The sequence below is a fragment of the Frankliniella occidentalis genome, unplaced genomic scaffold (assembly GCF_000697945.3).
Source record: "Frankliniella occidentalis isolate FOCC.00 unplaced genomic scaffold, Focc_3.1 Scaffold115, whole genome shotgun sequence".
Classification (NCBI taxonomy): Eukaryota; Metazoa; Arthropoda; class Insecta; order Thysanoptera; family Thripidae; genus Frankliniella; species Frankliniella occidentalis.
Window position 1 is genome coordinate 284,077 of NW_026267243.1, and position 18,118 is coordinate 302,194.

At 52.4% G+C, this 18,118-nt stretch overlaps 1 protein-coding gene across 7 annotated transcripts in view; it reads left to right on the forward strand.

The window, feature by feature from the left end:
- LOC113207273 (CD151 antigen-like) overlaps positions 1 to 18,118 on the forward strand; it is a 100,397-nt gene that overhangs the window by 56,585 nt on the left and 25,694 nt on the right. Inside the window, exon 1 of one of the 7 annotated variants that reach the window (XM_026423756.2) lies at positions 10,567 to 10,632. The exons of the other annotated variants lie outside the window; for them this stretch is intronic. The gene's annotated coding sequence lies outside the window, so the exon portion shown is untranslated. Of the gene's footprint in view, positions 1 to 10,566; positions 10,633 to 18,118 lie in introns of those variants that run through there. 7 annotated transcript variants of the gene reach the window in all.

Sequence of the window (18,118 nt, forward strand, 5' to 3'; positions counted from 1 at the left end):
CCCCCCCGGCCGCTTCACTCCCTCTACCCACCTCTCACTCTCTCGCTCCCTCTCTCCGTGGTGGCAGTCCCTCTCTCTCATCTTCTACCTCCCTCACCTGGAGTCCCAAGAAGGCCCGTGTACATCGGAATAGTTAACCTTCAAACTGTGGCGAGACAAACTTACCATTCGAGGCCACTTACACGAGCCCCTGCTTGTCCGCCCCTTCCCTCCTTGGCCTCACCTTCGCAACCCTTACATCATCAGAGTGGCCCAGGCCCATTCCCTCTCCGTGACCGAGAGGTATTCATTCTCTACCACCCCCAGGGCTGGGAGGTATTCATCTGTACCCTCCATCCCATTCGCTGAGAGGTATTCATTCTCTGCCCCCTCGCCAATAGAGCCATCGCTCTGTTTTATCCATTTCCCCTCGCTATTCATTCGTCAACAGTCCTTTAGGTCCAATCACCATCGGTTTCGTATCTCGACCTCTTGAAATCGCGAGTCCACCGATTTTTTTTAGGGGAGGACACAGTCGAGGTCGCGTTGACGTAACCGACTGCCAAAGCGATTCCCTTCCCGAGACCGAGACATATTGTCAGCGCATTTCGAAGGTTTCGTATCTATGTCGCACGGTCCCACTTTCGGGACAGCCCTAGAAACCCCGTGTTGTAACAGTATCAAGAAAGTCGAGCAATAGTGTGCTCGCCGAAATTTAAAGCAAGGGCCCCACCCCAGCCATTCCGGCAGCATTGCCGTGGAGTGCAGAGAGAGGGGGCGCTCTCCCAACACACGCTCACCCACTCTGCTTCTGTAGAGCAACATTGTCTTCTTTACTGACAACAAAATTGCCCCTCCGGAGGCCGACGGCGGCGTGGTGGCCACGGGCCCAGGACCACGACCACCACCCTGTTAGCGGTCGCCGAGAGTCGCCGTAGGAATTTATAGTGTTTCCAGCCGCCCCTTCCTCCGGCTCCTCCGAGTCTCGGACTGCTCCCCCTCATCCCTTGTTCCCCACTCGCCCACTCCTCTCCCACCTCTATTGACACAGTGCCTGGTCCCGTGTCAAGGTGCCCAGACATGGGGTGGAGCGGCAGGGCGCAGAATTTTAAGTTGCCTCTCACCCGTTCACTCCTTTAGTATATGGAGCGCCCCCCCCCTCCTCCTCTTTTCCTAGGGCCGCCCTCCTGGCCACCCTAGGGTCCTCCCTCGCTCCCCATCCCGGTCCCCCCTCCCTGGGCCCCCCTTGAGGGAGCCTGCTCACAATATCAGCTGTGAGGGGGTGCACCTTCGTGTGGGATCCTCCCCCTACTACCTCCTCTCGGGGGACCCTCAAGCCTGCGGAGCTGAAAGTTACGGAGGTGAAAAAGACCGTTTTCTTCCGACTGTGTCGCCGTGCGCCGTGCATGTGCGCGTGTTGATGCCTGGCCATGCAAACGGCGTCTTTCAATCCGACGCATTCATCTCTGAGACTCCTTTCATGCAGGGCCTTAAAGCCCTCGGGCTCGTCGGCGTCACGCCGAGCCGCACCGTCCCGTCCCGCCCAGCCCCGCCCCCGCGCCCTACCGCACGCCGCCGCGCCGCACTCAGCCGAATATCGCATCGAGTCAATATCCCTTTTTTCGACACCAATGTCAAAGCGCATTTGGGCTCTTTCAGATTAGTTCCGCTGTACACGCTTTAGGGAGGTGTCTAAAATAAATGGGAGCTCGGCTCTGAAATATGAATAGGGCATTCGGAGTTTACATTCCCCTATCAAAGTAAGGCAACTTTGGGCTGGCAGCTTTCCCCTAAATTACGATTCACAAACGTTTACCAGCCATGACGTAGAGCTACGACAGCTGATTCTTCCTTGTCGAAGACACAGTCGTGTGGCGTGTCGGCCTCCAGAGAAAGAGAGATGTCGCGAGAAGGGTGCTTTTAAACTTTTAGCCCAATCCTCCTCCTCTGCACGCGGTTTTGCACATCAGTCCTGGCAGCACTCTCTCTTAGGGTATGCTTCAAAGTATGCTTCATACGTTGCGACAGTCGAATTTTCCTCTCGTAGACAGCAAGAGGCGTCGTGAGCCTAGCCCGCCCTATCCGAATGGGAAAGGGGTGCGGTGGCGGGAAAGGTGGGGTTGGGGGGGGGGGGGAGTGGCGACAAGACGCTCGGAGGAGAGAGATGGCGGGGCGGGGCCCGAGGCTGTCCCCATGCATCAGAATAGGTCGTGGGCATTCTGTGAAGGCTCATACATACATCAGGGACCACTTCGCGCCCCCCTCCCTCCTCTCAAGGCCCTGGCCTGGACGGATTCCCCTCAAAGAGCATGCGCGCCGCATGGGGGTCAGCCCGGCTCTAGGCCGGCTCTAGGGAAGGCACCACAGAGAGTGCAAAATATAGAAATGAAAAAAAGGCTGCACAAACCTTCAGCAGCAGCAGCAGCAGCGTGGTGGTGGTGGACCCACATGCGGCCAACTTTACTCGCTGCTTATACAGTTTGCGGAAAGCGCTGTCTGGCCTGAATATTTTTCACATTCTAACAGAAAATGTATCATGCTGAACGTTTTTTTAAAGTTGTAAATGGATGCAGAAAATCTCGATATCTAATGTAATGTTTTACCCAATTTTGTTTTTACCTCATAGAAATGTGCCAGGATCTGTTTTATCATGTTTTCAATTTTTTACAAGGCGAATGTCTTGCCCGGTCTTGCCTGTCACGCGACGAATTGATGACGAATGCGGTGTGTCGATGCAGGTGGAGCTGGGAACGACAGCCACCTGGGCACCAGCACCCCCCCCCCCCCTCCACCTCCTCTATTGTATCTCCACTTTCATTTTCCATTCCGATGTGGAAAAGTATCTACTTTTGCGTTAAAATAATAACAAAAAAACTGTGGTCATTCTTTTTCACTGTGTATCGGGTGTCATTACTGTGATGAATGTTTTCATCTCCCTATCGCTTTTTGAACGCTGATTGATAATGAGTCAATCGAGGCGTTTTTTGTTTTGTTTTCGTCGGCAGTCCGCGCCGAGCTGTCGCGGGCCGCGGTGCGCCGTGCTCGAGCTTACGTCACGGCCGACCCACTGCCGCCAAGGTCAGGGCCTGTGCGGCTGATAACAGATTCACACTCGCCCGAGCAACTTACCACACAATCAGAGCGCAACATACTGGAGCGATCATCTTGATTGCACTTACGGTAATCGTTTACCGAAGAAAAACATTTTATCGTGTCTTGTTTGCGTAAAGTCAAACTGAAAGTAACTTTCTTTGACACAATTTGTGACGAGTAGGAGCTGCTGCTGCTGCCCCTTAGGGCTTCCAGAGTACGCGCAACAGATCCGCGTCCACTCATCTAGAGGAATGTCCCTCCAGCTGAGATCTTCATCGGGTTGATGACGGCCACCTGGCGCCGCGGGCGCCGCAACTACTGCGCGGCAGTCGTGATGTGACCCAGCGCAGAGTATAATGACTCAATCCTTTGCGGTTTTGTACCAAAATCCGAGTTGCAATACACCTCTCGGATCGTACATAGTTTTCAAATAAGTTACTTCAAGGCGTTTTTTTGTGTGTGTTTGCATTTTTGTCGGGTCTTTGGGTTGGATTTCAGACATCGAGGACGTCCAAGCTAGATGGACAACATCGTTCCGGAATAAAGTGCACAAAAAATAATGTTGAAGATGAGTGAAACTTATGTGCTTTTTGCTCAAGTGAAACACCATTTTCCTCACTTGCTGGCACCATTCACTTTGCTAAATAGGATGGCGTAATTTAGCCCCCCATGCAAGGCTGTTGCACACTATCTTATAGGAGCTGCTGAAGCTGCTTCTGCTTGACCCGGCAACTAATTATTTTAAAAGCTCCCGGAGTGAAACATTGCAGCAGAGAGCAGAGCCCAGTTCCAGTCCCTAGTGACAGCGGCCCCTGCTGCTGCAGTGGGGAAAGATGTAAGTTATTGTCACTTTAGGAGGGGGAAAGGGGGGGGGGTCGCGCTAGGACGATGATCGAGTTTTCACCATTTCGGTGGCGCACTGCAGATGGTGGGCAGGGGAGCTGGAGAGTCAAATGTGGTAGACCGGAGTAAGAACGGACCGCTCGGACACTTTTGTTACAAATGGCCGTCCGTTGTCAACATTCGTTTTCTTGTGTTTTTGTGAGTGTGTGATGCAGACCTTTGTTAATTGCCCATGTTAAATGAGATGAGGGAAGCACAATATTATTGCTTTTAAAACTTTCCTCCTGAAATTTGCGATATTTTTTCCTTGGTGCACATGGGTGTATGTTATGTGCGGCGCGATAATTTATCAAAGCCTCACTTCTAATTAGATCCCTCCTATTTTGTTTTCCGTAGGTACGAAAATATCCCTCACCCCCCAAAAAAGATAGCGAGATGTCACGTGTCAATTGCGAATGAGAATACCAGACAGCAGAGACAATGGATGTTTGGATGACGATGCTGAACGCGTTCGAACACCGGAAGAACGCAGGTTTTGGACGCGGTGCTGCCGTTGTTGTGGTCCTGTTCGTGTTGGTCGTGCAATACGGCCACCTCAGCGGCGCGCTCTGGCGCCCGGCCCAGGCAAGCCGTGAAAAATGAGAAAAATTAAAGGAGAAATAAACGGCAAGCGTTTTCTGCAGTGGGGGAAAGGGGGTCGAGGGGAGGAGGGAGTGACGGGTGTGGGAATGTCTGCGAATCACTGGGGTGTGCCAGATGAGGGTAGAACGGGCGGGGGAGATGGAGACTGCGTGAGTGCGGGAGAGGGGGCCGGTGGTGAGAAAATGAGAGAGAGAGAGAGAGAGAGAGAGAGAGAGAGAGAGAGAGAGAGAGAGAGAGGCCTGGTAGGTGAGGGGGCGGGGTAGGAGGCAAGGTGTATCAAGGCGCGGCTGCCGCGACGCGCCGGATTTGCGTATAGTCGGGGCTCCATTCTTTGTGGAAGAATTTGGGCTAAATGCCAAATATAAGCGAAAGGTGGCTGCTGCCGGTGAAAGGGGCTCGCACAATGAGGCGATAAATTTGTTTAGAAAAAGAAACAGTGGCTCGTCCGCTCCAGAACCACCCCCCGGAGTGCTTCTGGCTGCCACTGGTACCACCACCACCACCCCTTGCCCTTCGCACCCACCGGCCGCCCCCCGGGCGAGGCAGCGGGTCGCGGCCTCCAAACTGACCGCCCCGTCCGCCCCGCGCTCCGCTCGCCTCGCCCTCACTTTGTTTCACTCCCAGTCATCAACCAACCCTCCACGAAGCCTCTCACGCCCGCAGACCGACAGGCGGGTTTTCTAACTGAACATAGCACCCCCTCCCCTGATCCCCCACGATATTCCTCACTAAAAACAGAATGTATGAAATTAAATAAATGCAAGGAGGTGCGTATGTGACCTGCGGAGGTTCCGGCGCAGTCATTTGCATGTAATACGTGGGGAAACTATGTCGTAGCCATACTGAATAAAGCAATCCAAGAAGTTACTCATTTATTTTTTTTCGACTTACGTTAAATACTCAGTTACAACACTTGCAGATGTCTTTAATGTTTTAAATCGATTATTGAAAATGAGGTATCGCCATCTCTCCAGTCAGTGACGCATTTCCCATCACTTTTCCCCTCAGTGTTTCATGAAGCGTGTAGTGTCGGTGATGGGAACTGAAAAAAATAAAGTGTGCCCGTCCGCTGTCAGAACACCCCCCACTTACTTTTGTCTGGGGGGTCCACTTTTTTTTTCGCCACCCTTCTGTCTCTCGCCACCATCACTCTCCGAGTCGAGGAGGAGCCGCCTGACCGCACGGCGCGGCAGTCTGACGTGGGTGTCCTCCCCTCCTCCTCCTACCCCTCATGATGGACAGCAGGTTGGCGCCGGGCTTGCATGGCGCCGTCCGAGCGGCGCTAAAAGCCGACTGGCGTATAGGCCTTTGCAGCAGAGAATGCACCCCTAACTTGCACCTCTCCCCCTCCCTCACTCTCTCTCTCTTCCTCACCTCTCCTTCTCTCCCCGCAAGCGCGTGCACTGGCCGGAAGGGGCAGCCCCAAGCTCTTCCAGCCCATTCCACTCAGCCGCCATTACCATTTTAACACCATTATTCGACCTGTCACCTCTGGCGGCCCCGCGCCGCCCCCGGCCCTGCGCCGCCCCCGACGCGCCTGCTCTCGCCGCCCAAACCTCGGCTGGCGACCGCCACAATGAAAGTTTTCTCCACCCTCTCGTTCTTCCCAGCTCTGCTGACCACGCGCTCCCGGTTTCTCAACCTCTCTCTCCCCGCCGCGCGTCTCTCTTTCGCCCTCTTCCCTCAACTCTTTTCCTTTCCCCCGGTGTTGAACACACACTCGCAGCCTCGCCTCTGCTGGTGCGAAACTGCCTGCAGCGAATCTCCTCCCCGCCCCCCGCCCCGTGGCACAACACCCAGAACACACACACTTCAATCAGGACGGCGCGCTGCTATAGCCAGGCGGGGCCCCGCGGGCGTGTTAAGTTGATTGAGCTCATGGGATGGGGTGTCGAGTATTGATTCTGATTTGAGGCATCATAGGTACGCAGTGCATTTGAGGTCTTCGCAGGGATGTTTTTTCCCCAAGCGATAAGGGCACGGGAGCTTGGCGCCGGCGAGACTCGGGGTAGGCCACCCCGCAGCACATCCGTGCGCTGAAGACAAGATGTTGCCTACCTGCCAGGCGCTATGGCGCTATGAGAGCGTGCCATCACTGGTAAAACAAAGGCACTAAAGAACACCTTTCCCGGGGCACTAAAGTCAAGGGTGCAGTTTAGTGCGTTTCCAGGGGAACTAAAGATTCGCGCCTTTCCACAGGCACTAAAATTGTATATGGAACTCATATGAAGCTAGCCAGCTAAAGGAGTGAAAGCTCACATCTAGTGCCTTTCTTAAGGCACTAAACTTTAGTGCCGTCGGAAAGGCATTAAATTTTGTCAGTGCCTTTTAAAGGTCGGGATTCGGACCTTTGTTTTTCCATTGATGTGACCCAATAAATTTAAAATTCTACCGAATCTGCTTAGCAGATGCTACATTTGAGAAAAATCTGAAATACATAAGAAATAATGACATGAAAAATGTGTGCGTGTGGTACAGTTTGAGCGACGCCACCGACCCTGCGGGCCTGCGGGCCGGGTCGCAGAGGTCGGTCGGTCGGCCGGCTGCGCTCCTCAAACAACTCTGCGCTTTGATTTTCCTGAGAAGCCCGCCCGGCCCCTTGGCGGGTGCTCGCTGCTGACTTGCTGCAGACTCGGCGTGTTTCCGTTTGCTTAGCGGACTGCTCAGTGCTGGCGGCCGCTTGCGGCGCTGTTGACAGGGGGCGCGGCGAGTATATTCCACACGGAATTCGTAGGTTGGGGGTGGGGTGGAGGGGGGGGGGGCAAGGCTTCCTATGCTGGATCGGACCCTCTTGCCAGCAGTCATTTTTCAGGCGACCGTTTTTCTCGCACTCCTTGTCGCCCTCTAATATAAGGGAAGTAGTTGCTGTTATGCCCCTCTTTGGCTAACAAAACCATTTTTATGTGTTTACTTTGAGCTATTTTGCCACTCAAATTGTCGCGGTGAAGCAATCGATCCTGGCCATAACGGGCAGTATTGTGTTCCGTGTGTAACTGCTTTACAGCAGCCAAAGGCGCGACGCGTGACGTGTGGCCGCGTGGACGTTATCTCGGACTGGAACCGAGTAGTCGGAGAGGGAGGCTGTGGAGGAGGTTGGGGGGGGGGGTACGGCCCAGCACCGTGCCCAGCACGCTCCTCCCAGCGGGCCGGTCAACACGACTGCATGCCGCGCTCTGCGCCGCTCTCCGCTCAGCCAGATGGCCGCGTCGCGCGTAGCACTCGAGCTCCTTCCCCCCTCAGCTTCACGCCCCCCCCCCTTTCTCTCTCTTATTCTCTCTCTCTCTCTCTTTCTCTCTCTCTTTCTCTCTCTCTTTCTCTCTCTCTTTCTCTCTCTCTTTCTCTCTTTTTCTCTCTCTCCCTCACTCTCTCTCTCTCTTGCCATATCGCCTTCCCGCCTACGGACCTCTCCTCTATCGTGTCTCGCTCGTTATAAACAGGACGAGCTCTGCGATGCAGCTTGGCTCAGCCGCTGCACCCCGCTCTGTGCCGCTCTGCGCCGCTCTGTGCCGCTTTGCACCGCTCTGCGCGGATGTCCCACCAAAGGCATTCCCTCGTTCCTCCCCCGAGTAGCAGCGGCCTCGAGTGTCCCTCCAGTTGCGAGACTATCCCGTCGAGCCTCTCGAACGGCTGCGCCTCAAAGCCAGCGCGCGCGCCCCGCGCCACGCCATCACGGGGTCCTTGATGTGGCGGCGGGGGACGAGGGACTCTGGCTGCCTCAAAGCAGCCCCCGACCCGCGAGGCCTGCACATCTTAGGCGCCGCCTGCACATGGGACCGTCCGTCTGGCTTTCGTTTTATCTCCCTACTCTCTTAAGTTGTTTGCAATCGTATTGCAAAGGTTTGGTTTGTATAACGCACAAGAGATCCGACTTTTGTTGGTATTCACAATGACTTCAAATTATTTGTACGTTTCGAAGGGCAGTTGTTTGTCAGAAACTAAGAGTGTACTATCATCTGTTCGAAAATCAACGGAAAAAGACAACACGTGTATTTCTTGTGCAATTTCCTTGTATTCGTTTCGTAATTTTTTAAATTGTCGGAAATTGCGAGGCAGAAAGATCAGCCGATAATTTCCTCCATGTAGTTTTGTTTTTGTTCTTGAGAAAATTTGCCGTTTGAGACGGCTACTTCTTACAGGGTACCCAAACGCCGCCGCGCCACGTGGGCGTAAGACTGGTACCTGACCGCGTGGGCTGGGCGGGTACCGGCGGGTACCCTGTTCCCTGGAGGGGGCAGCGCGCCGCCCACGGTGCAGTCCCCCACGCAGCACGCACAATCCAAATAACAGAGCTGGTAAACAGAGCGCTCGCACGTTTTTCGTCACTGTTAAAAATGTTTGAAATGTCATTCGGCTTTGAACATTACTTTAAAACTTGTTGTCATGAAATTGAATGACACCATTAATTTAAGAACAGCATTATTAAATTAAACGGCAGATTCATTCCACACTATTAAAATTTCAGAACTTGTCCATTTTCAGGGCATGGTAATGACATTTTCATTAAATGTCGTGAAATTTTCGTTACGTTTATAAAAAAGTTGGGAAACGCCCTCCAATCAGTGCATGGTACCACGTAACTCTCTTAAAGTCTTACAAACGCAAACAAGTTCTCCGTAACTTAAATTGAATTTTGTGCCCACATAATAATACAAACACCGTTTTATCCAAAGCAATTTCATTACTCTATTGCAATGATAATAGTAACATTGTAATGATATTTCTTTAGCCCAATGTGCGAGCACACCGCGCGCGTACAAGAAATGTGACAAAAAGAAAATGCATAAAACTTCATGTTTTAGTTTAGCCCCATGAATTATTTTCGATTCCGTTTTTATTTATCTTTAACATAGACTGAACTGATTGCACTGCTTTTGGGCCAAATGGCCCTCACAACAAAAGCATATCGAAAACGGCGCTTCTCTCGCTTCTCCCTCAGAACTGGGTCAAATTATACGCCGACTTTACCTCCCGCTCTCAAATGTTTGCTGTTTCATTTCCCTCATCAATGTCTCCAACATGATGAGCAAGGTCAATAATGGTGGCCCAGAAGTTGAGTGCTGGGCAAATGAAATCAGCTTCCGAAAGAGTCAAAGGAGGCCGGCCGGGAGCAGCCTGAGGCGTTGCGCCGCGCTACGCCACGACCCGCCCCGCCTCACCGCGCCACGCCACGCCGCGTCACGCCGCGCCACGCGCGGCCCACCTAGGCACTGTGGGCGTATCAGGTTTAGCTTTTTAACTCGGCTGCATCGCATACTGGAACGGGACGGCTGGAGGACGACTCCCGTCGTTGCTCTGCAACTGCCTCGCCTGCTACCTTGCTGTGTGCGTGTACCTCTATTCAAACGGGAGTGACGCGAAAACGTCCACACAGCAATGTCCCCACTGAATCTTTTAACTTTATTCACGTGGGTCGCTATGCCAGTCGTCATAAGACCCTTTTTGGAGTTGAAGAATTCTTCAAAATCAGTCTCATGGAAATTACAAAACTTAAATGAGATTCGTATGCGTGAATCGGGGAAACTTCTCTTGCATGTGCCCATCATAACGTCAAGCATTTCTTTATTTTCTTCTCCCGACTTTTGCCTGTCGGTTTAACGAGTCCTGTCCTGCTTACCTGCGATACGCGTTCAGACAGCGGCGGGACTTCACATCCATGTCCCCACCCCTCTTTCTCTCTTCCCCTCGTCGGTATAGTCCGCTCTCTCCCTCTCTCTTTTTGTTCTCTCGAACGCAGCCCGCGTCGCTTCGAGTCGGTTTGCCGCGGTTGTCAAGTGCTCACACCGCACAGCCAGCCATGCCATACGGTGCCGCCAGCACTACCCTCCTCACAGAAATACTCCGTTCCTTAGTGCTCTCTCAAGCGCTCATTCTCTACTTTAAATGAGTGGCGCACACTAGCCACGTGATGGTGGTTGTGTCGTCGAGGTTGAAATTTAATCGTACACTTCCCTGTAATCGTTCGTCTGAAATATATAACAAGATTTTTCTGATTCTTTTGTTACAGGTGAGTGTGCGGTTGGATACGGATATCCTACAGCTTCGCTGGAGCCATCGCGGCCGTATAAAGAAGTAAAGGTATACAGCCAATCTGAAATAAGTATACGAAACTTTCAAAATCCTGGGTATCCACTTCTGAACGCCAAAGATATTGCCCCTGTTCCAAGCATTTGAAAAATGCTAAGCTCAGAGTTGCACTGACGCTCCACACGAGGCTCCACAGCTGTTCCGCTACTTATGAAAAGTACTTGAATCGAATCACCGCGAATCTAATCTAACCCCGAAACAAATCTTGCGAGGTTTGCGTAGGCCCCGTCCCTGGCGCATGCTTGCAGCTGGGTCGTCCGGTCTCAAAGTCTGGCTTTTAGACTGTCTCCGTAGAGAGGCATGGATCGCTGGAGACCTCTGTTCTCTTGATGCCAGCCCTGCACACCGCCAATATAAGAGTAGGGGAAGCGCGGAACCATTGACTCCATTTGACTAATCAGACACAAACTTTTCGAAAACTTGAGTAATGCCTTTTCACGATTCTAATAGCAATCATCCCATTTGAACAAGCCCGTCAGAAACAACAAGGTTTTATACCCTTGGCGATTGTGGCGGTGCATTTTATCCGGTGCTAAAGTAATACACAAGTATTGAGCGGTCAAGATACAATGGCCTTTATTGATTTTTTACCTTTACGTTAGATTGTCCCCGGCATGGTCCCGCTCCGCAAATTTAACAGTCTGTAAGACAGGATTTCAGTTTGAAGTGCGAGACAAAAGGCTCAAAAAGGCCACACACGGATTCGTCTGTTACACTGATTCGCACTGATAATGGGTCCCAAGGTTTTACAGAAAATTTTATTTCCGTTAAACCTAGGCATAAAAGTTCTTAACGAAGTGCTGGCCGGACATGTTGTAGGAGAGTCACGCCCTCGGTCACGTCGGGAGGAAGCGGACGGACCGAAGGAACGGACGGATGGGTGGACGCGGACAACGGACGGGACAGTGTCGCACCCATTAGCGTCTATGCACGCTGCTCACAAAGGAATTTGGAGCCCCTTGGCTGGTCGTTGCGTTTCAACGCGTCCCTGCAGGCTCGGCTTGTAATTATACTACGCCTGGTCGAGAACGCTCTTTGTTCCCGTGAAAGAGTTTTGATATTTTGTGTATATCCTGCTTTATGGCGTCGGGGAGAAAAGCCAGGAAAGCCCGGTGCAGGCAGGCGGCACTGTGCTGTGCAGCATCCAAACAAATCTGCGGGCTGTCTCCCCCCCCCCCTCTCTCCCCCCTCTCTCTGTAGTTGGCCTGCCTTCTGGCTCTGGTCAGCAGCTTATGCTCCAACCAGCAGTAGCATTGCTCGTTAGCTGCTAGTCCCTGCAATGTTAATCCTTGTGCGTCTGCCTTTACACTCTGCTGCCCGAGGTTCGCGGTATGGCGCCGTGTTTCGTCGTTGCGAATTTGTTTCTGCTGCTGTCTCTTTTCCGCTTTGCTGATCGAGTGGGTCATCTGCAGTTAGAGGGAGAGAGAAAGGGGAAAGGGGGCAGAGAGGTTGGTGTCGCACAGCTGGTCTCTGCGTACCAATGCAAAGTCACGTTTTTGCGAACGTGACACGGGACCGCGCAGGACAGTATCTCAGCAAATACATTTTTATTTCATACAGAAAATATATATTTTTAGCTGAACATCCGAATTGGGAAAAATATTTATTTTTGGGCTAAAAAAATTAGCTGACACTTGAAATACTTATATTACACATAGTTACGTAACTATGTGTGGTATAATTATTTCAAGTGTCAGCTATTTCGTTTAGTCCAATAATAACTATTTTTTCCCAATAATTCGAATGTGATCTCTTTGCAGTCATCGTCACGTGTTTCGATAGAGGCCCTTTTTAGTGCGCCGTTTCCGGCCGTAAAAAGGAAAACAGCGAGGTGCTCTACGTAGCATGATGAGCCAGACACATGCCCTTCGGTCCCCCTTTACCCGCGTCTGGTATGCAGATAGGGATGCTCCTCGCCTTCTCTCCCTCGCACCCCTTTCACTTCACCGGCAGGACGACAAGGACAGGCGCTGTGTGGAAGGCCGTAAAAACCTGCACTGCTCTCCTTTTTTAAATGCCCCGCCACCACGGCGGCCGTACGGCACATCCTGTCCGGTCAACGGCCGCCGCCGTGCCGTGCCCTGCCGTGCCGATAGCTGGCCGGCCGTGTCGTCGCACACGTTTCCTTTATTGGCAGTGATCCTAGTCGGCCGCTATAGCTATAGCGTGCCGCGCGACAGAAACAGAAGTAAACAGTAACGCACCAGCTGGTGGCCGGGAAACCCCGCGAGCGTTCGAAAGGTACAATTGCTTGTGCGCAGGCTTCTTAATGCCGCATATAAAGTTTACTGAAATCGCCTAAGAGAAATTGGAGGGGGGATGGGTGCAAATTTAAGACGGAAATGTAACAACTTTTCCGACGATACAGCAGCGCCGGGCGCGTGTCGACTCATCAGAGCCGGCCGTCATAAAACACCCCGGAACTGGTCGGTTTTGGACGGCGGCGGGCGGCTTGTTCGCGTTCTATAGCTCGCCTAATCCGACGGCTTGCGGTAGTGTTGCTGTACGCCGACCGGCCCAATACCGGACGTCCAGCCAAATGAAAATTAAGGCGGCCGTTGGGGCAGCCGTTGGGGCCGTTGGGGCAGCCGTTGGGGCAGCCGTTGGGCGGTGCCTAATCGCTCCAGGCGCCCCATTGTGGGGCCGGTCAGCGTCCTTTACCTGGTGAAGTGGACGGGACTATCTTCCCCTTTCGAACAATACTCCATAGTTAACAGAATGCGGCCTGAGAATGCAAAGTATTTTTTTTTGTAAATTTTACCCTTTACGCCTCTTTTTAAAAAGAATTCTCTGTTAACGCCGTGGTCGCCTTGCTTGCCAAAATGTTGGCAGTCCATTTTTATTGCCAAATTTTGACCTCCTTTTGAAATAAGGCCAACTTTTGTCAAGCAAGGAGGCCAAAAATTGGCAGCCTCCAAAAAGACGACCAAAATTTGGCAATCAAAAAGGACTGCCAACATTTTGGCAAGGTAGGCGACCACGACATTAACAGTGTGAGCATTTTAACTCGTTCAAACATTTTATAAGTGTATCATATACTCTTGAATTATCGTTCTTACTTCATGCTGTTTTCTTTACCATCATGCCGCGGCCGGTTTCACCCGTCAGTCTAACGGAGGGGAGAGCGCCACGCCGTTTGAAAATATTGTTGACAGTGGAGCCTGGGCTGGCTCAGTACCGTGCATCTATACCGCCCTGTTCCATATAAGGTGTTCGAACCCAAGACGAGTGCTGCTGCTGCAACGTTTTTGTTGTTGTTTTTTGTCATCGTTAGTTGGGCCTTGTTGTTGTTGGACTGACCTGGCACGGCGGCGGGCTTCTCAAAAGCCCGGCAGCCAATCAGCGATCGGTTCTCAATATCGGCGAGGTACGTGCGTCTCTTTAGGACGCTGAAGGGTATAAGTTCATTAAAAATCGGTCGGGAAAGAATGGGAAAGGGGAAAAGACCCCAACTTCGTGTCGAAGAAGTTTGTTTAATTAACCTCGCGATGAGGGAATTCCCACACCGTCTTCTTTTGTTCCTCGCCGCGCGCCCGCCGGCACCCGTCAGCCCATAAACCTACGCGGAAGATTCTTGTCTGGGCCAATATAATAACGTTGGGGAAAGCTCTTGCTCTGCACCCCATGGCACTAGGCGAGGGTCGCGGAGAAGCGCCCTGATAAACCATCCCAACAACTGCTTAACACTTGGAAGCGTGCTACTGTGAGTTGAACACAACATTTCCCTCTAAGATTACTTGAAGTATTCAATTTGCAGTTGCGCACGTACAAGTGTTAAGCAGTTGCGCACTCTTGGCTTATAGTACTAGCGTGGGAAGTGAACCTGTCCTTCAAAGTGTCCTCATAAAGCTCATATATAATCAACTTTGAAAGTCGTGACTTACAAGTGTCCAACCACTCTGCACACTTCCCACATTGAGAGCGTCGAAAACAAAAATTCAGTAGGGCATTTGAACACTTGAAAGTAACAACTACACTGAGTCGAACACTTGCGAGTTCAAAACTTGTGAGCTAAACAATTCAAGTTTGCCCTTACAGGTATTGTACGGTTGAACATTTTTAATCGTATTTAGGCGTATTGGAGAGGTCAAAAAGAGCGCCGAACATTCTTATAGCGTAACATGTTAAAATAATAATATTTATTATAATCATAATCCACCCTTTTGTTCGACTGAGCTGGACTGAGGGAGCCCGATCGCCGACGCCTCGCTCGGAATGCCAAATACTCCAAATTAGACCCGTCCACGCGTCCCTTGTTTAGGGCCTTGCTGCTGGTCCCGGAGGGGCCCAACCTCGGAGAGGGGGACCTGTTGCCTGTGGGACCTAATTAATGAACAAGAACAGTAGCCGGAGTTAAGGTGTGGCTAGAGGGTGCGTCGGACCACGTCACGAGCCCGGAGGGACCCGACGAACGCAACGACTGGGACCGAGGCTGGGACCTATCTCAACGGGGGTCCTCAAAGCCCTAACTAAGCTGCCTATCGGTTTGACATTTAAATGTTGAAATTTAAATGACATAAATACATGCGCCACAGTAATCCTAATGTGAAAGTATCTTGTGTCGTGACGGGTAAAAATTCAGAACGGCCTTTTAGATTCATACCAATCTGAGTGAGGGTTTGGTCGGATTGTGTTGTGATCGTTTTCGCGATGTCGTGCGTCGAGTTACTCGCGACTTATCGTCCATTTGTCTAGTCGCGATTGGAACTAGGGCGGCGGGCGAGCAGAGACAACGAGGCTTGACTCTCTGCCAGCCAGGGGAGCTGCGCGCTCGGAGCGAATCAAAGCGAGCAAACTGTGTGACATTTTCTCCTCATCACGACCCTCCCCCCCCCTTTCCTCGGCCCCGTGACATTCGAACCCCCCCTGTAATTGAATCTAATGTCGCGATACAAACTTTGCTTCTGCTGCAGCATTTGTTGGCGAAGCTGCGCCGGCCCCACTGGGAGGAGCAGTGCTGGTTATTAAGAAGTCCGCAGCAAAAGTTTGCGTATAATGAGTTCTGAGTGTGCGGATCCTACTTATTCCCGTGGATCTGATCCCTGCTCCTCGCTCGCTCCCGTTTGTCGGGCCGCAAGCAACCTCCCTTTCGGAAAATTGAATTCGCTCGTTGGAAGATAAAAAGGGGGGGGGGGAGGGAGAAGAAAAAGCGTCTTTTTCTTCTGTATCAGTTTGTCGCCGCACAGAAAAAAAGGAAAAGAAACGCGCTGACCGGCGCTCGTTCTCACGCGGCTACCACTGGGGCGGGCGGCAGGTGGCGGCCGCGCTTTGACACGGTGCCATCTACGATGCGACCCGGTCTGTCGCAGAAGCCGGGGATCATTTCCTAGTCGTTTATGTGATTGAGGATGAAAGTGTTTTGAATAATCCGCAGCTGCCGCTGCCGCTCCTGAGCAGGGCGCGGCAGGGCGCCACCGGGGGTCTGCAAAGTGCATTGTACTGGGGGGGGGGGGGGGGGGCCCCACCCGGGTTTTTTTTTCCCCCCCCCCCCCCCCCCCCCCCCCTTCCCCAGTCCCGGGCCCTCCCTGCCGGTCCACACTGACGTGGAGTGCGTTGCATTGCGTGGATATACAGAACACGACGGCAGCACTCGAAGAAAAACGGTACCGTGATTGGCACCTCATTGACCCCCCTTGACACCCTTGCTCCCAGAGATTGCTCCCCCCTCCGTCCACCTCTTTCCTTATCGGGCCATCGGGTTGGCCGCCCTGCCCCGCCCCGCCCCGCCCCCAGCTGTGCAGTGCGCCCGCCGACCCCTCCATCCATACCGTGCAGACGAAGATCCTGATCGTCCCGAGCGAGTATGCGAGTCGGTCTAAATCGCTCAAATGATTTGACATTCTTTATCCCCCACTGTGGTCAATCGCTTTCCCTCCCCAATAGTACATTTCGCTTCTGAAAAGTGGAGAAGTCCACGGACTCGTTTGCATTCTACTTAGCCCTGATTTTCACTTTTCACCAGTGATTTGCGAGGCGGTATAGTTATTGTCCAGCTTGTACACAAAACGCAATGACACTATCGGCTTCGAGTTGTGAACGCGCGTCTCGGCAGCAATCATCCGACAGTGAGTCATGCAAGTGAGGCTCCTCTACCTCGAGGAAGTGCGTGGGCGGTGCGGCGGCACCTGGGAGAGGGAGGGGGGAGGGGCGACGGACTCTCTCCTCGTTCAGGGCAGCTTTATGAGAGTCTGGTCCACGCAGGGCGGGCCGTCCGCGTGGGCAGAGCTGCTCTTGCGCCCCGCCCCGCCACACGCCGCAACGACCGACACACACACACACACACACACACACACACACACACACACACACACACACACACACACACTCATCCGGGGCGCGGCCGCTGTGGCGGCGGTCACCGCAGAGGTGCAGCGCCCCGCCCTGCCTCGCCACGCCCCGCCGCGCTGCACTTAACACGCGTTGTAAATCACGCCGGCCCATCACCTGTACAGTGCGCTCGCTCTGGCTGCTCTAATATGGTCCCTTGAATAAAAGGCTTGGACTCGCGGTCGGACTATAGTCATAAGGGAGAGCTTTTCCGAAGACTTGCTCCGCACTACAGTAGTTTCATTCGTGCTTTCCAAAAAAGATAAAAATTATAAGAAAAGAAAATGCCGTCATTAAAAAGATACAAAAACCAGTGCGAAAGTATGAGACTTAGTTTATTTATGAAGAATGCACCATTCAGGGAGCATTAGAAAACATGGTAATGACGTGCTCGTCAAACGCAAGATATCCTCATCATGGTTTTTTATATCTTAAAATATAATTGTCACACTTTGTCCCTCTCAGCAGTAAGCGGTAGTCGAACCCTGTGCCGGCCGGACCAGCGGCTGCCAGTTCGGCTGCCTGCCGCCGACTTTGATTTATAGGAAAGGTCCTCTCAGGTGCTGCCGCACCAATCGGATGGCGTATGGCGTTATCTCCTGATTCCAGCTCCGAGCTGCGCCCCACTAGAGAGACCCACTGCCGGAGAGTCCCCTTTACTACTTTTGGAGGATTACACGACAATTCACCCCCTCCAAATCCGAACCCACGTCCATTCACCCTCGGAAAATTTGAACCCAATCAATTCACCCTGAGAAAATTCGAACCCATGTATTCACCCAACCATTTTTTAAAATTTTAAAGCCAACACTAGCGCGGAGTATCGACGTATTCGAAATTCTTAATAGCCGAGGAGTATCAACAGCCATGTAGCGGAGTATGCCTGAGCATCAACAATCAACATCACAAATTCTGACTATGCATGGAGAGTACCATAATGAGACACTTCCATTAGTTTATGCTCTACTCCCCAACAAGACCCAAGACACCTACCATCGAGCCATCGACGCCGTGATCGACGCATGTGAGCGGTACCGATTGCGCCGCCCTGCTCCACGCACTGTCATCACCGACATGGAGAAAGGCCTGATGAACGCAGTCCAAGCCCTCTTCCCCGCCACCGAGCTCCGCCTCTGTCTCTTCCACTTGC